The following is an 18,981-nucleotide window of genomic DNA, read 5'->3' on the forward strand; positions in this document are numbered from 1 at the left end:
ACAAAACTTTCCTTCCGACACGATGATGCAATATCCTCTCATGTATACACAGCTCTTTGGTAAATAAATGTCCGACTGTTATATGTGTTTAGAGCATGAATCTTATTACTAGGGTCTATTTCATTTTAAGTTATTTGTTTTGTTATCTAAGGTCATCGGCCGCGGTAGTTTAGTGGTTAGAGCGTTCGCTTCATAACCGGGATGTCGTAAGTTCTAGTCCCGTTTCAAACCTAAGACGTTAATATAGGTAATGATTGCTCCTTCGTCAAACGTTCGGCATTTAGAAGTGAGAACCACAAGTCTTTCGGATATAACGTTAAAAACGGAGGTCCTGTGTCGCGGCAAGTGTTGACACGTTAAAGAACTCTCACTGCTAGTGCCCTGGTTTATTGTATATTGTTTAACGTCCCTCTCGAGAATCTTTCACTCATATGGAATCCCGTGGGGATGCGGGTTTGAATAAGTCCTCAGTACCCCTTGCTTGCCATAAGAGCCGACTAAATGGGGTTGGTCCTTCGAATGAGACCACAAAAACCGAGGTCCCGTGTCACAGCAGGTGTGACACGATAAAGATCCCTCCCTGCTCAAAGGCCATAAGCGCCGAGCATAGAAGGCCATAAGCGTCGACCATAGGCCTACATTTTGCAGCCCTTCATCGGCAGTGGTGACGTCTCCATGTGAGTGAAATATTCTTGAGAGGGACATTAAGCAATATACAATCAATCAATCAAACTCCCACAATGTGCTTTGCAAACATATTAAGACTCCATCACAGAAAACATTGTTGGTGGTTATAACTCATTGTAAGTGAAAATAACGAAGAGTGATCAATGCAAGGTCATAACTCCTTTGAGGAATTCAAAATGAAGACTTGGGAGAAAAACGGACCCCTGGCCGGACGGTGACCGCCCAGTATTCTGACGGTCCGATATTCCGACGGTCTGATAGTCCGGCGAGCCGGTATTCCAAGGAGCCGGTATGTGAACAAGTAAGATGGCATAGATAACTTAATGAGTTTGTATAATTTAATCATTAAATCATATAATAAAATGAATGTTGCTGGGGGGGGGGGGGGGGGTGTTAGTCAACACGATGATTTAGTCATCTTCAAAGTACATTATTCGCCTCGTGCTTTGGGCTCGGTGAATATTGTACTACTCAGGCGGCTTAATCACTGTATTGACCTCAAAAACAGCAATATTTATATAATGTTACATTTTTAATCAATTTGTTAGTCACTGGTATCTGTTGATTATATTGCAAAAAATTGCATAACAAGGGGAAATTTGGTTATAATTCTCATTTTTACTAAGAAATCAGAGAAATGGAAAGTTGTTTTAAAACAGCATTTCTTCTATGTTTCAAACATCAGCTTATACCACCGGCATGTGTTTGAGTAACATACATTCTGATAAGTTGGGTCTGGTAATAGTGGGGAGAATGATGTCCTACAGCGGAAAACCGAAAAAGGAGGTCAGTAAAAGTATTAAAAACATACAAACTAGTGTAAACATTTTCTTCGTTATGGACGCCATTCAATGGCATGGCACTGTAATTTACAATCTCAATCGGTTACTTAGTGATATTCTGAGGTTTATTCCAAATTTTTGTAGAGGGGATATTTACCAGCATGATATACATGTACTTCTTTTGTAATATTTTATTTTAATTGAGGCATATTTCAGGCCTTGTTGTAACAACTTCTTCTACATATTAAGTCACTTCTTATAAGGTCTTGACTCACCTGGATAACGACACCGGGGCTCTGTTTTTCCTTTGTTTGCTCTGTAGGCTTTTTTCTTTTCTTTTCTTTCCCCCCCTTTTTTTTGCCAACAAAGATGGTTGTTGCTGGGTGTTTCAAAACTAGGTTATATTTTCAACCCTTGGTTTTCATGGCCTTTTTATGCCCCCGAGATCGAAGATCGGGGGGGCATATTGTTTTTGTCCTGTCTGTCATTCTGTAAATCTGTATGAAACTTTAACCTTGCTAATAACTTTTGAACAATAAGTGATAGAGCTTTGATATTTCAATTGAGTATTCCTTGTGACAAGACCTTTCCATGGGTACCAACATTTTTGACCCTGTGACATTGACCTTGGAGTTTGGTCTACTTTTTGAAAACTTTAACCTTGCTAATCACTTTTTTCACAAAAAGTGATAGAGCTTTGATATTTCACATGAGTGTTCCTTGTGACAAGACCTTTCCGTTGGTATTAAACCTTTTGACCTTGACATTTAACTTACTTTTAATTTTTTTTTTTACATTGGTCATAGCTTCTAAATGGTAAATATTAGAGCATTCATATTATACATGAGCATTTCTTTTGACAAGATCTTTCTACTGGTACCAAGATATTTGCCCTTGTGACTTTGGCCATCTTTGGAATTGGCCATTATCGGGCGCATTTGTGTTTCACAAACACATCTTGTTTATGCACCACTTTCGTTTCCAGTAAAGATTCATGATATTGTATTTTATCGCATTTGTTTTTGTAACAATATTGTGGCTGGGAGAACGCTGTTGTGTATTACTTTTATATATTGCATTTCTAGTCAAGGTGCAGGTATGTCTCCCAGCCAATTTCGTTCTGTATATTTAGGACTCACATTTTTTCTCATTTTAAATAAATGACAATCTTTTACACCTAACATGTTTTTTCTGTTATGATTTATATGGAAACAAGCAGAGCTGCAATGTTGCCTTAGAGTAAGAGCAAATTTTAACATAAACATGGTTATTGCAAGTATTATGAATGTTATTTTTGCCAAATCATACCATTAATGTGAACAAATTGTTTTTTTTTTTTAATTTTACTTTCTGTACGCGACAGCTCATTGTAACATTCATTTTGTTTTGATTGATTATACAGATTAAAACTTGTAGCAGTCTTTCATCATCGACCAAAATATAATTTGCCTCATTATCTTGATAATAATTTCAAAGACTACTAAATTCATATTCATACACAAAGACCTAGTCAGTTACATGTAGATCTCAAAATGATGCAAGAATTTTATCATGTCAGGGAGTAAGGCACGGAGAGACTTAAACATAATATTGAAAGGCAATACTTATTTTTAAAAAAGTTATATGTGTTTTGGCCAGATTTCAAAGCAATCCGGTTTAAAGCTTGATGATGTTTGTCCGTCCGTGTAAAAAATTGGTTGAATTTCTCTGCAATGGTAAGGCTCATTTACTACATATTTTGCCTGTACTTCATCAGTTAGCAGTTTTAATTCCCATAAATACCTGGTTTCTCTGATCTAGTTCACACTTGAATGATTTTGGTCAGAAATTGATTGTCTGATTTATAATCAGGCCGTGTCGATTTCGGCGGTTTCTGGTAATTTCCATAAAATAATGCCTGACATGAATAAATTTTAACTCTGTTATAACAAAATAAACAGCTTTACACAGATAAGACCACCGATGATCTGAAAGTTTGAACTGGTCACGTGACTGTCACTTGAAATGGCAGAGTGACGCGGTTATTTGTAAAGTACATCGATTTAAAATCAAATTATTTGGGTTAAAACAGGTGAAATAATTTATGATATGTCGTACAGTCTCATAACTACATACGTGCGATGATTTAATAGCGTTTTTACGAGATGGAAAAAAATATTGTAATTCGGACCATACAGCTTTAATCAATTGCATGCATACCCAGGTGTGAAAGTTCAACCCGCACATGTTTAAACTTCACAAAAAGTCACTACATCATGATAAATTAAATGTATATGTATTATGCAGGAGTTTTGCGGGTGTTTTTTTTTAAACCATAAAAATGTATGAAGTTGTTATACAGCTCTATTCAATCAAACACACACAGACACAACACAGAGCATGATAAATGTACCAACAAAACCTTTGATATACGGCGCAGATCGCTCTGATTGCATTATAATATAAAAAAATCGTAACATATTTTCCCAGTATATTTCCGTCCAACCATTTCTTAAAACCCCATGTGAACCGAAAACTCGGAGCTTCAAATGATGAAAGGTAAAGATAACGAACAGTGATCAATCTCATAACTCCATAAGCAATACAAAATAGATAGTTGAGCAAACACGGACCCCTGGACACACCAGAGGTGGGATCAGGTGCCTAGGAGGAGTAAGCATCCCCTGTCGACCGGTCACACCCGCCGTGAGCCCTATATCCTGATCAGGTAAATGGAGTTATCCGTAGTCAAAACCAGTGTGACAGCATTTGTCCCAATGATAGGCTGTATTAACGAACCAGATCGTTATAATGACCATAGAAATTGCGAAATGCTGACTTCAATCGAGATTGTTGAAACCCCTGTACCATCAAATAGCTTGTCAGTAGCTTGCCTCGATTTAAAAACTGACTATACGCAGAACAAGCTCTTGCGTATCGAATCAGTTGAGAGATATAAACATCATATACATGCGATAATGGAATATTGCTACATAAATATGGGAAGTTGATGATGGAGAATCTGAAGTCATCGCATTTGTCATACAGTTGAGTTGTCAGTTTGCCGTTAATGTCTACTCTCAATAAAATATCTAAGTATGAAGCAGAAGTGGACGACTCTGTTGGTGTCTTTTATTTCGAGCTGACAGGGATATATATATATAATTGAAATATTTTACAGTCTTCGAAAATGCACTTTCTCTCCTTTGTGATTGGTACAAAACGCAGGATGTGAAAATTCTAATTTATTCCTGGTTGAAATTATGTTTAACTCAAGGGAGATAATTTGCCGATGATCTACATGTGTAATTTACGTACAAAGAGAAGAAAATTGCATCATAATGAAACTGAGACTTTAATCTTATTCATACATTTAACAATTATTATTAAAACGTTTCTATTCAACAAATAACAAAAAAGGTATTTTTTGCATGCAAACCTTAAAATTCTTCTCAATAAAATGTGGGCAATTATGTTTTGTTTCTTGCTGATTGATTGAATATTGCTTAAAGCTGTATGGTCCGAATTACAATATTTTTCCCCATCTCATAAAAACGCTATTAAATCATCGCACGTATGTAGTTATGAGGCTTTATGACATATCATAAATTATTTCACCTGTTTTAACCAAAATTATTTGATTTTAAATCGATGTTTACAAATAACCGCGTCACTCTGTCATTTCAAGTGACAGTCACGTGACCAGTTCAATCTTTCAGATCATCGGTGGTCTTATCTGTGTAAAGCTGTGTATTTTGTTACAACAATACCGTACCATAAGTCTAATAGAAATAAAAATATCAAATACCTCTTAGTAATTCGTTGTTTTACGCTCTTTCAGCCTTAAAACTAGACAGTTGCGGAAGAGTTAATACATCATGTTGGGATTCCCCTGACGCGCGTGGGTCTATTTATAGACGTTTAATATTGGGATGTTAACAATGATAGCTTTCATTCAAATGTCGATTTGATATATCCCTGTGAGCTCGAAATAAAGGACACCACAGAGTCGTCCACTTCTGCTTCATACTTAGATATTTTATTGAAAGTAGACATTAACGGCAAACTAACAACTCAACTGTATGACAAACGGGATGATTCCAGCTTCTCCATCGTCAACTTCCCACATTTATGTAGCAATATTCCATTATCACCTGCATATGGTGTTTATATATCTCAACTGATTCGATATGCAAGAGCTTGTTCTGGGTATAGTCAGTTTTTAAATCGAGGTAAGCTACTGACAAACAAGTTGATGGTACAGGGATTTCAACAATCTCGATTGAAGTCAGCATTTCGCAAATTCTATGGTCGTTATAACGATCTAGTTCGTCAATACAATCTCGCATTGGGTCAAATGCTGTCTGACGTGTTTCATACCGATTGTTAAGCCGTTCTTGGCACACTGATTTTGACTGCGGATAACTCCGTTTACCTGATCAGGATATGGGGCTCACGGCGGGTGTGACCGGTCAACAGAGGATGCTTACTCCTCCTAGGCACCTGATCCCACCTCTGGTGTGTCCAGGGGTCCGTGTTTGCCCAACTATCTATTTTGTATTGCTTGTAGGAGTTATGAGATTGATCACTGTTCGTTATCTTCACCTTGCATGATTTATATATGTACCACACTATTTACTTTATAAATAATATTCTCACTGGTTTTTTTACATGCAGATGTTTTCAAGCATGTAATTAAAGGGAAAGTTAATAACTTTATAAAGTAATTAATCTGCTTTAAAGTAATTATGTACAAAAATAATACATGAACATCGGGTCATACAGCTTTAACGTCTCAATAATTTTTCACTCATATGGAGACGTCACCATTACGGGTGAAGGGATGCAAAATATAGGTCTATAATCAGCTCTTACGGCCTGTGAGCAGGGAGGGATCTTTATCGTGCCTCACCTGCTGTGACACGGGGTCTCGGTTTTTGGGGTCTCAACCGATGGACCACCCCATTTAACCGCCTATTAAGACAAAATAGATGTGATTTTAAAAAGCACACCGAACATCTGCTTTTTCCTGTTTTTCTGAGATTGAGAAGAAAGAATACTTTCTATTTTTAGTAAATCAGTATAGACCATAGGATTTGCGAATGGCTTACTTTAAACGAGACTCTTGAACATCAACTTGTTTGAATGTAACCTGCCTTGAATTAACAATTGATCATACGCAAAACAAGCTCTTGTGTATCGAATCAGTTGACAAAACAAGATGTGTGATCTCGGGGGCATAATAAATATCATTTTGTTAACACACTGAACATCTTAATTTCACTGGTTTCTTGAGGTTGAGAAGAAATAATGCAATTTGTTTAGTACAAATATGCCTTCTTCAAGGTCATATTAGAAAAATTATTTGATAGTAGTTTATAGGAGCTGTTTGTAAAACTTTATCTGATATGAGATTTACCATTTTAGAAAAGTTTGATTATGATATGATACATTTATATCAGTTTACATTAATAGGTTGATCCTAAGACGACAAAATTTGTTTAAAATCTATACCTGTTTGTTATACATGTAGAGATTCCAGCTGTGTTTCAGTGGAATGAAAATGTTTTCTGCGGGATTTGTTAATGTTTTGTTAAATGAATTTGATTCATCTGACTAACGTTCATTTTAAATATACGAAGGCTGTTTGATATGTAATGTGTATTGTACGATATCTCAAAAGCATTCGACTCAAATATTGAAATGAACATTACATCCCTTCAAAGTATTCTCCGCGGTTTGAAATACATAATTTCAATCTCTGAATCCATTTCTGAAATGCGTCACGGCACGCTGATTTAGGTAGACCTCTGAGGCACTGACTGATGGCTGAGTCAAGGGCTTGTCGGGACTTGTAACGACGACCAGATAAGAACTTTTTAAGTTTTGGAAAAAGGAAAAAATCACATGGCGCTAGATCTGGAGAGTATGGTGGGTATGGCAAGACCGTAACCTTCTCCGACTTAAAAAATTGCTTCACAAGCTCAGATGTATGTGATGGAGCATTATCACGAAGTAGACGAACATGCCTAAATCCTGACACAGGGCGTCGTTTATGATGATATTTCTTGATCTTTTTTAGTATAATATCTCGGTAATACCGACCTGTAACACTTTTGCCCTTCTGCACCGGAATTTGTACGGCTATACATGTACCATCACATAAGAATATGCAATGAATAACCTTCTTTGTGCTTATGGTTCTTTTGGCAACTACAGGCCTTATACCGTGTTTAGTTTGCCATATTTTGTTTCCAATTTTTCTTACTCGTTCGAAAGGGAGTCGATGGCCGAGTGGTTAAAGCATCGCGCTCAAAATCACACGGCCTCTCACCTCTGTCGGCGCAGGTTCGAATCCCGCTCGCGCCGGTAAGTGAGAAAGTTTCCCAGTTAACTTTCGGAAAGTCGATGGTCTCTTCCCAGGTACATTATATCTGGGTTCTCTCTTCCACCAATAAAAACTGGGCGCCACCAGATAACTGAAAAATTGTTAAGTGTGGCGGAAAACATCAATCAATACTCGTTCGAAATAGTGAATCCATGATTCGTCACCAGTAACAATGTTTGGAAATTGTATTTAATCGACTTTGGGAAACATTTTGAGCAATTGCTTAGGGGTTTGTACTTATACCCGTTTTTGGTCCTCCGTTAATATATGTGGTATCCATCTGGCAGAAATCTTTCCTAATTTCAAAATACCCTTCAAAATAAAATGAGCTCGCGAGAGCGATATACCATCAGCTTTGGCAATATCACCAATCGTGTATCTGCCGTCACTTTCAATTATGTCCCTGACTTTTGAGATATTTGCCTTGCCTGTTACAGTCACATGTCGGCCAGATTTTGCTGCATCTTTGACGGACTCTGTGCCAGTCAGAAATTTCTCTCTCCACCTACGAACTGTCTCATAACTTATACCTTATCAAACCCATAATCCCCCCCCCCCAATTTAGTAAAAATCTGCATTACCGAATGACCGAGTTTTTGTGCGAACTTTTATAAAAGCTCTAATTTCTTCAATATTTTCAACCCGTTTCCCAACCATTTTACAACAGTGGTCAACGACTGGTTCTATTGAAATGACTATAAGTTTAAAACTATGTGGAGCTGAAGGCTCGTGTTTATACCGTTAGAAAGGTATTCAATAGAGCTATTCACGAGTATCATCATCCACGATATCGTGCAAAGCGTCATTGTGCTGTGGTACAATACACATTACATATCGAACAGCCCTCGTAAGTAGCTGTAATGTTAAATTGATATTCAAGGTAAAATGTTACGATTATCTACAACACTGCTCTTGAGAAATCCACATGGCACAACCGAGTTGGAACTAGGTCAATGTAGAATCAAAGCCGTCTCCATCTAAAGTTCGGTCTGATTTATCGCGATCACCATGTAAAGTACAGTTAGCAGAAATGAGTACCGAGTTCATGTACCTACCCAAACAAATAATAATGAAAAGTATGAAGTTTGTCATTAAGATCTAATTGATCGAGAATCTTAGAATTTTGTAACATTCAACTATTTGAAAGTGATCGGAGTTTTAAGAGTATGTTGTCGCCTTTTCTTCCAGGCAAAGGAATTGTCTAAAAATTATGATCATCAAGCTCTATTAAATGTTTCACTCATATAACAAAAGTATAAGATTTGCAGAACCTGTATTATTTTGCGGCCTATTTGACGTTTGCCTCTACGTTTTCTTGTTTCGATTGCTACACAGTCTTTGGTGAAATGAAGCGTAAGGACAAGTAGAATTTACACTATTCCATCCTTGATCTATTTGTCCGTTTATCACACCCCAGAAATATGTAACGTTAAGAGACGGACCTTGAATATGTAGCCTGTGTATTCTCTGTGTGTTCACCTGCAGACGACACGTGCTTGTCATAATCCTAATTAATAAACCTAACATGAAGTTTTCCATATATACAGGTAACACAATTTATGCACTGCTACACTTAGACCATTGAGAGAACTTAAGAATTTAACGCATCGGTGGTTCAGTGGTAGAATGCTCGCCTGCCACGCGGGCGGCCCGGGTTCGATTCCCGGCCGATGCATATTTTTATGTCATCAGAATTAACAATACATAGCGCATCATGATTTGTACATATACTAGCGGAAAAAAGAAACTGTGCATTATAAAATTTAATATAATTTTTCTATATTTATTGTTTATATTTATAAAATCTAAACAATCGATAAAGGTGATGTTTTAGAACACTATCGGATAGTACCCGACTCAGATGCAAGGACTTTTTCATGGTTAGTGAACACATGCTGTTTATTGAAGTGTTCGTACGCACGAGTTTTACTGGCCAATACTGTTTGGAGTAAGAAGTGTAAAAGGTTTGTTTGAACACTATTCGTTAAGGAAAGCACTTTAGTTTTGACAAAATTTACCCTTCTGTCATGCCACGACTGAGCGAAAACCAACGTAATCGTGCTGTTAGGATCCTTCAAGCTGGAATGGCACAAAATATCGTAGCAAGACATTTCGGAGTTCATCGGAACACCATCCAGTCATTATGCAGACGTTTCCAACAATCTGGTAACACTCAGGATCGACCACGTTCTGGGCGTCCTCGTGTGCCGTCGCGTCGACAGGACAACCCCATTATACTTGTGCAAGTTTGACTGCTCGTAGCATTCCTGGACTTCGACCAATCAGTCCAAAAACTGTACGTAATCGTCTGCGCGAGCACAACATCAGACCAAGACATCCAGCGGTGCACCTGTAACTCACGATGGATAGAAATACAACAACAGCGTAAATCCTTGTCAAAAGTTCGTGTTTATATTTCATCCATGTAATTATCTTGCAGAGTTAATTGCACAATAAATAGTATAAACTGAAATGCCCTGTAACAAACAGAAAGCCGCATATCAAAATGACATGAAAATGTACATCACGTCAAATACATATATACATTTTATACATGTAAAACTTATACGGTACCAATTTTGATGCACCAGATGCGCATTTCGACAAATAATGTCTCTTCAGTGATGCTCAACCGAAATGTTTGAAATCCGAAATAACTATGAAGTTTTAGAGCTAAATATAGCCAAAAACAGCGTGCCAAAAAAAGTAGAGCCAAATTCGTCCAAGGATAAGAGCTATGCATGAGGGAGATAATCCTTAATTTTGAAATGAATTTCTAAATTTTATAACAGCAATTAAATATACATCCTTATTTTCAAGCTAGTAACGAAGTACTTAGCTACTGGGCTGTAGAGACCCTCGGGGACTAACAGTCCACCAGCAGAGGCCTCGACCCAGGGGTCATAACGTAAAACTTATACGGTACCAATTTTGATGCACCAGATGCGCATTTCGACAAATAATGTCTCTTCAGTGATGCTCAACCGAAATGTTTGAAATCCGAAATAACTATGAAGTTTTAGAGCTAAATATAGCCAAAAACAGCGCGCCAAAAAATGCATGTTATATATACATATAAATTGTATCATTTGAAACTTAGCATAAAGTTATATCAAATGATATTCAATTTTATTCATATGTCGATTTGATATATCCCTGTGAGCTCGAAATAAAGGACACCACAGAGTCGTCCACTTCTGCTTCACACTTAGATATTTTATTAAAAGTAGACATTAACGGCAAACTGACAACTCAACTGTATGACAAACGGGATGATTTCAGCTTCTCCATCGTCAACTTCCCACATTTATGTAGCAATATTCCATTATCACCTGCATATGATGTTTATATATCTCAACTGATTCGATATGCAAGAGCTTGTTCTGGGTATAGTCAGTTTTTAAATCGAGGTAAGCTACTGACAAACAAGTTGATGGTACAGGTATTTCAACAGTCTCGATTGAAGTCAGCATTTCGCAAATTCTATGTTCGTTATAACGATCTAGTTCGTCAATACAATCTCGCATTGGGTCAAATGCTGTCTGACGTGTTTCATACCGATTGTTAAGCCGTTCTTGGCACACTGATTTTGACTGCGGATAACTCCGTTTACCTGATCAGGATATGGGGCTCACGGCGGGTGTGACCGGTCAACAGGGGATGCTTACTCGTCCTAGGCACCTAATACCACCTCTGGTGTGTCCAGGGGTGCGTGTTTGCCCAACTATCTATTTTGTATTGCTTGTAGGAGTTATGAGATTGATCACTGTTCGTTATCTTCACCTTGCATTCAAGCACTTTAATCACAATTTTATAAAAGTGATTCAGCGAACTTATTTATATCTAATAAGTGAGAAAAAATAAGATTAAAAACAAATTATTTATATTATTGCTTTAGTTGACTTTTATATTGCTTAAACAGTCTAAATAGTATAACTTACCAAAGTTATGGCTTGATATTTATCAAATGTAAAGCTGTAAACTATATTTCAAAGCTTCTTTGGTGCAACTGCAATAAAAGTTAAACATGCACTTTGTTAGATATTAACAATATAATTAAGAGCGCCCACTGCGAATCTATTGCTTCCATAAAAACAAAGAAAAACCCAACATACCATGATGGCGAGATAGCTCCAACTATAACTAAAACTCAAACGTCTGAACACTTCAAACCCACTGGACAATATGAAAAAATCCAACCCTGGTCTAAAGTCACATGACTATAACAGGCGCCAAACGCTCACCAAACTTTTGGCGGGAAAATACTAATTACATCAAATTGGAAATTTAATAAAATCAAAATGCTTGCCATTGTTTTGGCATAAGTTTCTAGTAGAACTTTATTATACAATCTTATCAATTGCAAATTCAATTCTTTTTAATCATAAAACTTAAAAGTTATTTACAAAATTTTCACACGACTACACACCCAATACTGCTTCAACGTCATCGTATCGCTAGAATAGCGTGGTGCAGACAACATTTGCGATTCAGAATACAGGACTGGGCCATTATTCTGTTCACTGATGAATCCAGATTTCATTTGGATAGCAGTGACGACCGTTGAAGAGTGTATCGTCGCGTCGGGGAGCGGTACCAGGACGCTTGTGTTGTGCAACGTCGACAATTCGGTGGAGGTAGCGTTATGGTGTGGGTGAAATAACAGCACGTGAAAGGACCCCTCTACGAATTGTCTATGGAAATCTCACCGGGGTACACCATCGAGACGAAATTATTCAGCGTCATGTGATACCTTTCATACAGAGACAGCAAAATCACATCACTCTGCAGCAAGACAACGCAAGGCCATATGTTGCACGTGTAGTCAGGGACTTTTTTGTTCAACAGAATGTCAATGTCTTGCTTTGGCCAGCTGTTCCCCTCGATTTATCGCCGATTGAGCACGTCTGGGATGAAATGGAACGACGTCTACGTCGTTTACCAAAATCAGCCAGTGGCATTGACTGATTTAGGTCAGGCGTTAACCAACATCTGGAACAACATCCCTCAAGCATTTCTGAACACTTTATTGGCATCACTGAGGCGCCGTTGTCAAGCATGCGTGAATGCAAATGGTGGTCACAAGCGTTAACTTTGTTAATTCAAGTTCGAATACCAGTGTCTTTTGAGTGGGCTGAAATTTGCGTTATTCGACGTTAACATTAATGGATTATGAAGTGTTGTAACGAATACATTTGTTAACAGTATTACCAAAAATAAAATTTGTTCATTGTTAATTTTTATTATTTTTACATATATTAAATAATGCAGTTTCTTTTTTCCGCTAGCATATATTTTTTTATGAGATGGTGGAGATAACAAAGATTGATCAATCTCATTCTACAAAATTTAGAGTATTGGAAACATGGACCACTAGACACACCAGGGGTAAGATCTGCCACCAATGAGGTCCTCTGTTGAAGTCAACCGATGTTGATTTGGGAAAAAAGAATGTTATTTCCAATTTACTATAAGTTCTTATGAAGTTTGGAGAATACATATTTGATTTTTTGCATATGTTGTTACACAGAACGTCTATTTAAAGTTTCTCTGTCAAAGCAGTTTTCGTGAGGAGTAGATAGGGGCTTAGTAGAACGTTTACTGGATCTTGCAATGTAATCCTGTACGAGTTTTTGGTGAAACTTTGCAATCCGGTATAGATACGGTAATTTACAACATCCTATTTTGGGTCACGTAAGAGCGACCTGTTTGTCAATCAATGAAATCGCTTCTGAAGAAAGGACATTTGCTTCGTACTTAGATATTTTATTGAAAATGAGTATTAAAGGGACTGGTTCACGATTTTTGATAAAAATATTTTTCATTTTTGATGGTAAACATTTAAGTTACAACTCATTTAATATTGACAGCCAAAATTTTGACCTTCTGAATGCAAGAATTAAAGGAATATTTTAGCTTTAAATATTTGTTATGTAAACAAAGACTCGAGTCTTTTTATGTATACAAACAAACAAGTAAAATATTGATTTTGTAATATAAAGCATCTTAATTCTGTATAGTCACAAATTTTAACTTTTAGATGACACATTTACCCCAAACATTCTCGAAATCTGAAAGATATAATAAACTTAGATCGATATCCATTTCTTTTGAAAATTTCATAAACAATAACATACCGCAATCTTTGTTTACAGAACAAATAATAAACTCTTTAAAATGAGCTTCTTTAATAATGTATAACCTTAATTTTATGTGAACTCTTTTAAACACATTAGACAGTATTGATCATTAAAAGTGAAAAAGAAAATTTGGGGGAAAATCGTGAATCGGGCAAAGAAACAACTCAACTTCATAACAAACGGGAGGATTTCAGCTTCTTCATCGTGAACTTCTCATATTTATGTAGCAATATTCCATTACCACATGCATATTGTGTTTATATCTCTCATGTGATTCAATAGCAAGAGCTTGTTGTGCGTGTGATCAGTTTTTAAATCGAGACAGGCTACTGACAAACTTAAAAGAAGGGGTTTCAACAGTCTCGTTTAAAGTCTATGGTCGTTATAAAGTTTAGTTTGCCAATACATCTTATCATTGGGTGAAATGCTGTCTGACGAATTTCATAGCTTGAAAATACGGATGTATATTTAATTGCTGTTATAAAATTTAGAAATTCATTTCAAAATTAAGGACTATCTCCCTCATGCATAGCTCTTATCCTTGGACGAATTTGGCTCCACTTTTTTTGGCACGCTGTTTTTGGCTATATTTGGCTCTAAAGCTTCATATTTATTTCGGATTTCAAACATTTCGGTTGATCATCACTGAAGAGACATTATTTGTCGAAATGCGCATCTGGTGCATCAAAATTGACACCGTATAAGTTTTACATAGCGATTGTTAGGTCGTTCTTGGCACACTGATTTTGACTACGGATTACTCCGTCAATGTCATAACTCCTTTTAGGATCAAAAAGAGAGTAAGGCAAACACAGAACCTTTGATATACAAGAGGTTGGATCAGGTGCCTGGGGAAGTAAGCATCCCCTGTCGAACGGTCACACCTGACATGAGCCCTATATCTTGATCAGGAAAATGGAGTCATCCGTAGTCTAAATAAGTGTGCCAATAGTAACCTAAACAATTCAAAATGAAAGCATTTCTTACAAGTACGAAATGATTTACTTGATGCTGTAACCTGAAAATTGCAAGATATATTTACACTTTACGCGACCATTCCTAACGATAAACTAAAGACTAGACTTTTCAACACCCCAGACAGTTGCTTCATCAACACAAATGGAAAACGGAAATATTTATATCTAGTGATCAGTCATCCAAAAATAATATTGTTAAACGCTACTCTGATTCAACGCACAAGTACTCTGAAGTTGAAATTAAAAAAAAATATGCTAGAGTTCTTCATTGACAATATCTTCGTGGTATTTGGTGATCAGGTCTTCCAACAATCTGTTGGAATTCCCATAGGCACGAATTGTGCACCTTTGTTAGCTAACTTGTATTTATATTCTTATGAAGCAGAATTCATTAAAAAACTACCAAGTGAGAAGAAAAAATCTCTTGGTGTGGTCTTCAATTCGACATTTAGATATATCGGTGACGTTTTATCTATTAACAATGATAACTCTCAATCATATGCCGATTCGATATATCCCAGTGAACTCGAAATAAAACACACCACAGAGTCGTCCACTTCTGCTTCATACTTAGATATTTTATTGAAAGTAGATATTAACGGCAAAATAACTACTCAACTTTATAACAAACGGGGTGATTTCAGCTTCTCCATCGTCAACTTCCCATATTTATGTAGCAATATTCCATTATTACCTGGATATGGTGTTTATATCTCTCAACTGCTTCGATACGCAAGAGTTTGTTCTGCGTTTGGTTAGTTTTTAAATCGAGGCAGGCTACTGACACAAAAGTTGATGGTACAGGTGTTTCAACAGTCTCGTTTAAAGTCAACATTTTGCAAATTTCAAGGTCGTTATAACGATCTAGTTTGAAAGTACAAGCTATCTTAGGTCAAATGCTGTCTGACGTGTTTCATACCGATTGTTAGACCGTTCTTGGCACAATGATTTTGACTACGGATAATTCTGTTAACCTGATCAAGATATAGGGCTCACGTCAGGTATGACCAGTCGACAGGGGATGCTTTCTCCTCCTAGGCACCTGATCCCACCTCTGGTGTGTCCAGGGATCCGTGTTTGCCCAACTATCTATTTTGTATTGCTTTGTATCGGATTTCAAACATTTCGGTTGAGCATCACTGAAGAGACATTATTTGTCGAAATGCGCATCTGGTGCATCAAAATTGGTACCGTATAAGTTTTACATTATGACCCCTGGGTCGAGACCTCTGCTGGTGGACTGTTAGTCCCCGAGGGTCTCTACAGCCCAGTAGCTAAGTACTTCGTTACTAGCTTGAAAATACGGATGCATATTTAATTGCTTTTATAAAATTTAGAAATTCATTTCAAAATTAAGGATTATCTCCCTCATGCATAGCTCTTATCCTTGGACGAATTTGGCTCCACTTGTTTGGCACGCTGTTTTTGGCTATATTTAGCTCTAAAACTTCATAGTTATTTCGGATTTCAAATATTTCGGTTGAGCATCACTGAAGAGACATTATTTGTCGAAATGCGCATCTGGTGCATCAAAATTGGTACCGTATAAGTTTTACATTATAGGAGTTATCAACTTGATCACTGTTCGTTATCTTCACCTTTCTTTCATGGTCTGTCTCTAAACGTCTTTCTTACAGCTCTTTCTTCCTTTCACGATTCCTCATACATTCTGGGTTATTTTTTCATCAGAAGGGAGTGTTGTATCCACTCATTTGTTTTGTTGTATGAATAAATATGATACGCTTCATTAGCTAGAACTGAGGCATTTGGTCGATACGAAATCAGGTGGTCTAACTGACCAGAAATAAATTCTGGTGATTTGTTGTGTTTCACTGCTGAATCCATTTTATTAGGAATACCAGGTGATATATCCAAAAAGTTCCCTTCAGGTACGTGTTCCGGTATCATTCGGTTCAAAAGTTCCTTCATAGCCCAAAACAAACCTTGCAAAAGATGCAAAGTTACTACTTCTATTTCTTCATTTTTCTCAAGAAGCTTTTTAAGCACATCATTGTGTTCGTCTACTTTAGTTATAAAAAGGGTGTTATTCCACGTTAGAACTGGATTGCAATTTCAATATCTTTTGATGCCCTGTCCAGAAAGTTAACAAGAACATTGTAGTTTTCATTCATGTCAAGAATGTGTCCCGGGGATTCTATCAATCTCCAAAGTGGAGCAGTTACAAATTTTGAAATAAGTCCCGGACAGCACTTTTGCCCCAGCCAAAAACAGTGGCCCATTCAAATCCAATCTAATTAAAATTAGATCCTTTGATCCGTTCACGTATATCGCTACACAAATTTTGTTTTATAAAGTTCTTTTATACGGTATCAAATATTAAATGCAGGCCTTTTTGTATACAAAACTACAGGTAAACTAAAACCATGCAATATGAAAATCCAGTAAAACTAAAATGCCATGCCTCTCAAAGAAGATGTATGTAAAGCTCCAGATGAACCTGTAAACAGGGAAATATGGGAATTGCACAAATTAACAAATTGGAAATTCCCTTTGAGAGTGTATGAAATTCACTATTTTTGAGAGACATTGCGGGGGTGTTGTTGTTTTTTGTTTTAGCAACAAGCATTCCAAAACAACATGTAAGTACACATGTACCTTAAAATTTGTTTGCACTTAGTCTAGTGAAACATTAATAACATAATTCAGTAATTTGCTAAGTTCAAAATAAAATTATGTACGAAAATTTATCTTTCATATAATCTTAACATAATGATAGTTTTGGAACACTTGTCTGCTCTTAGATAAGAAAAAAGAAACTGCTGTAAATTGAATTGTAACACAAAAAATGTCCCAACAGTTTCGACACCTTTACTTCTCCCATGTAAGCAGAATTATCTACATTTTTCTCATGAACCGTGCTGAACCCAAGAGATCTTCTAACTTTCTTTGTTGTTTCATCAGGTTTTAGATCTACAACTGACAACCCCAAATATACAAGTACTTATTAGTATATCTTAATATACATATGATTAGTGACACATCATTTTACAATATTTATATATATTATAATATATGTAAGCCTTCCCAATACATGTGTAACTATGTTGGATAATAGTAGTGTGAGATGATGTGACAGTGTATGTTTCGTTTGATTATTATGAAAAAAAAAAATTAAAAAAGTTATGTACCACACTCATCCCTGGTAGGCTCAGCTGATGTTTGTGGAACCTCTTTTGGAATCTGAATAGATGAAGAAAAAAAAAGAAATTGCAAAATATTAAAGATGGGGAAGGGGTAGCAAATGATAGTAAAAGATTGACATAAGATAAAAATTAATTGTTTCACATTAGATAAAAAATTATTGTCTTGGAATAAATAATTCGATACAATGTACTGTGAATTTTGGTAAATACTAATTTTACATTAATATATGACCTATATAACAAACTGGTATATCAAAAAGAATGGTTCTACTTGCAACATGTATAAAGCGTTTTGTACTTATACATGTACCCACATCAGTCTTACCTCAATAATTTCTTTATCACAAACAGCATGACAAAGTTTACTGTCTTTTGACGATCCTGAAAGTGCATATTAAAATGTTTCATCAGACGCTAATTTATGCAACTTGTTTGCTAATTAGGGATAAACAGTGGCGCACCACAACATATGACTAAACTTTTACATAGGACCAAAACATTAAAACGCGTGCATTTTTTGGGTCATAATTCAGTAGAGCTGGTTCAAGGCTTTGCCCTGAACTTATTGGGGGGTTGGGGGGGGGGGGCTCAAGACAACTATTAGCTCGTTACCCCACCCTTTAAGAAATTTCAGAATCCAGGAGTCTCAGCAAGTTAAGAAGGTTGGAAGTGTAATGGAAACCATAATTGGATGTTGCCACTCATAATTGCATGAACATTCCAATTCAGACCATATAAAGTGAGGGAGTAAGAAAAAGAAGAGGAGAGATTGGGCAAAACTCGCTTATCCTAACGAGTTCATACCCTCCTCTTGCTAGATAGTAATTAACTCAATCTTTCTTTTATAGTTGCTTGTACTAAATC

General features: G+C 36.5%; 1 non-coding gene across 1 annotated transcript; it reads left to right on the top strand.

The window, feature by feature from the left end:
• Window positions 1-9,440: 9,440 nt before the first annotated feature.
• Window positions 9,441-9,511, top strand: Trnag-gcc (transfer RNA glycine (anticodon GCC)). The gene has a single exon. It is a non-coding gene; the product is annotated as a tRNA-Gly (tRNA).
• The last annotated feature ends 9,470 nt before the right edge of the window (window positions 9,512-18,981 follow it).

The sequence above is a fragment of the Ostrea edulis genome, chromosome 5 (genome assembly GCF_947568905.1).
Source record: "Ostrea edulis chromosome 5, xbOstEdul1.1, whole genome shotgun sequence".
Taxonomy (NCBI): Eukaryota; Metazoa; Mollusca; class Bivalvia; order Ostreida; family Ostreidae; genus Ostrea; species Ostrea edulis.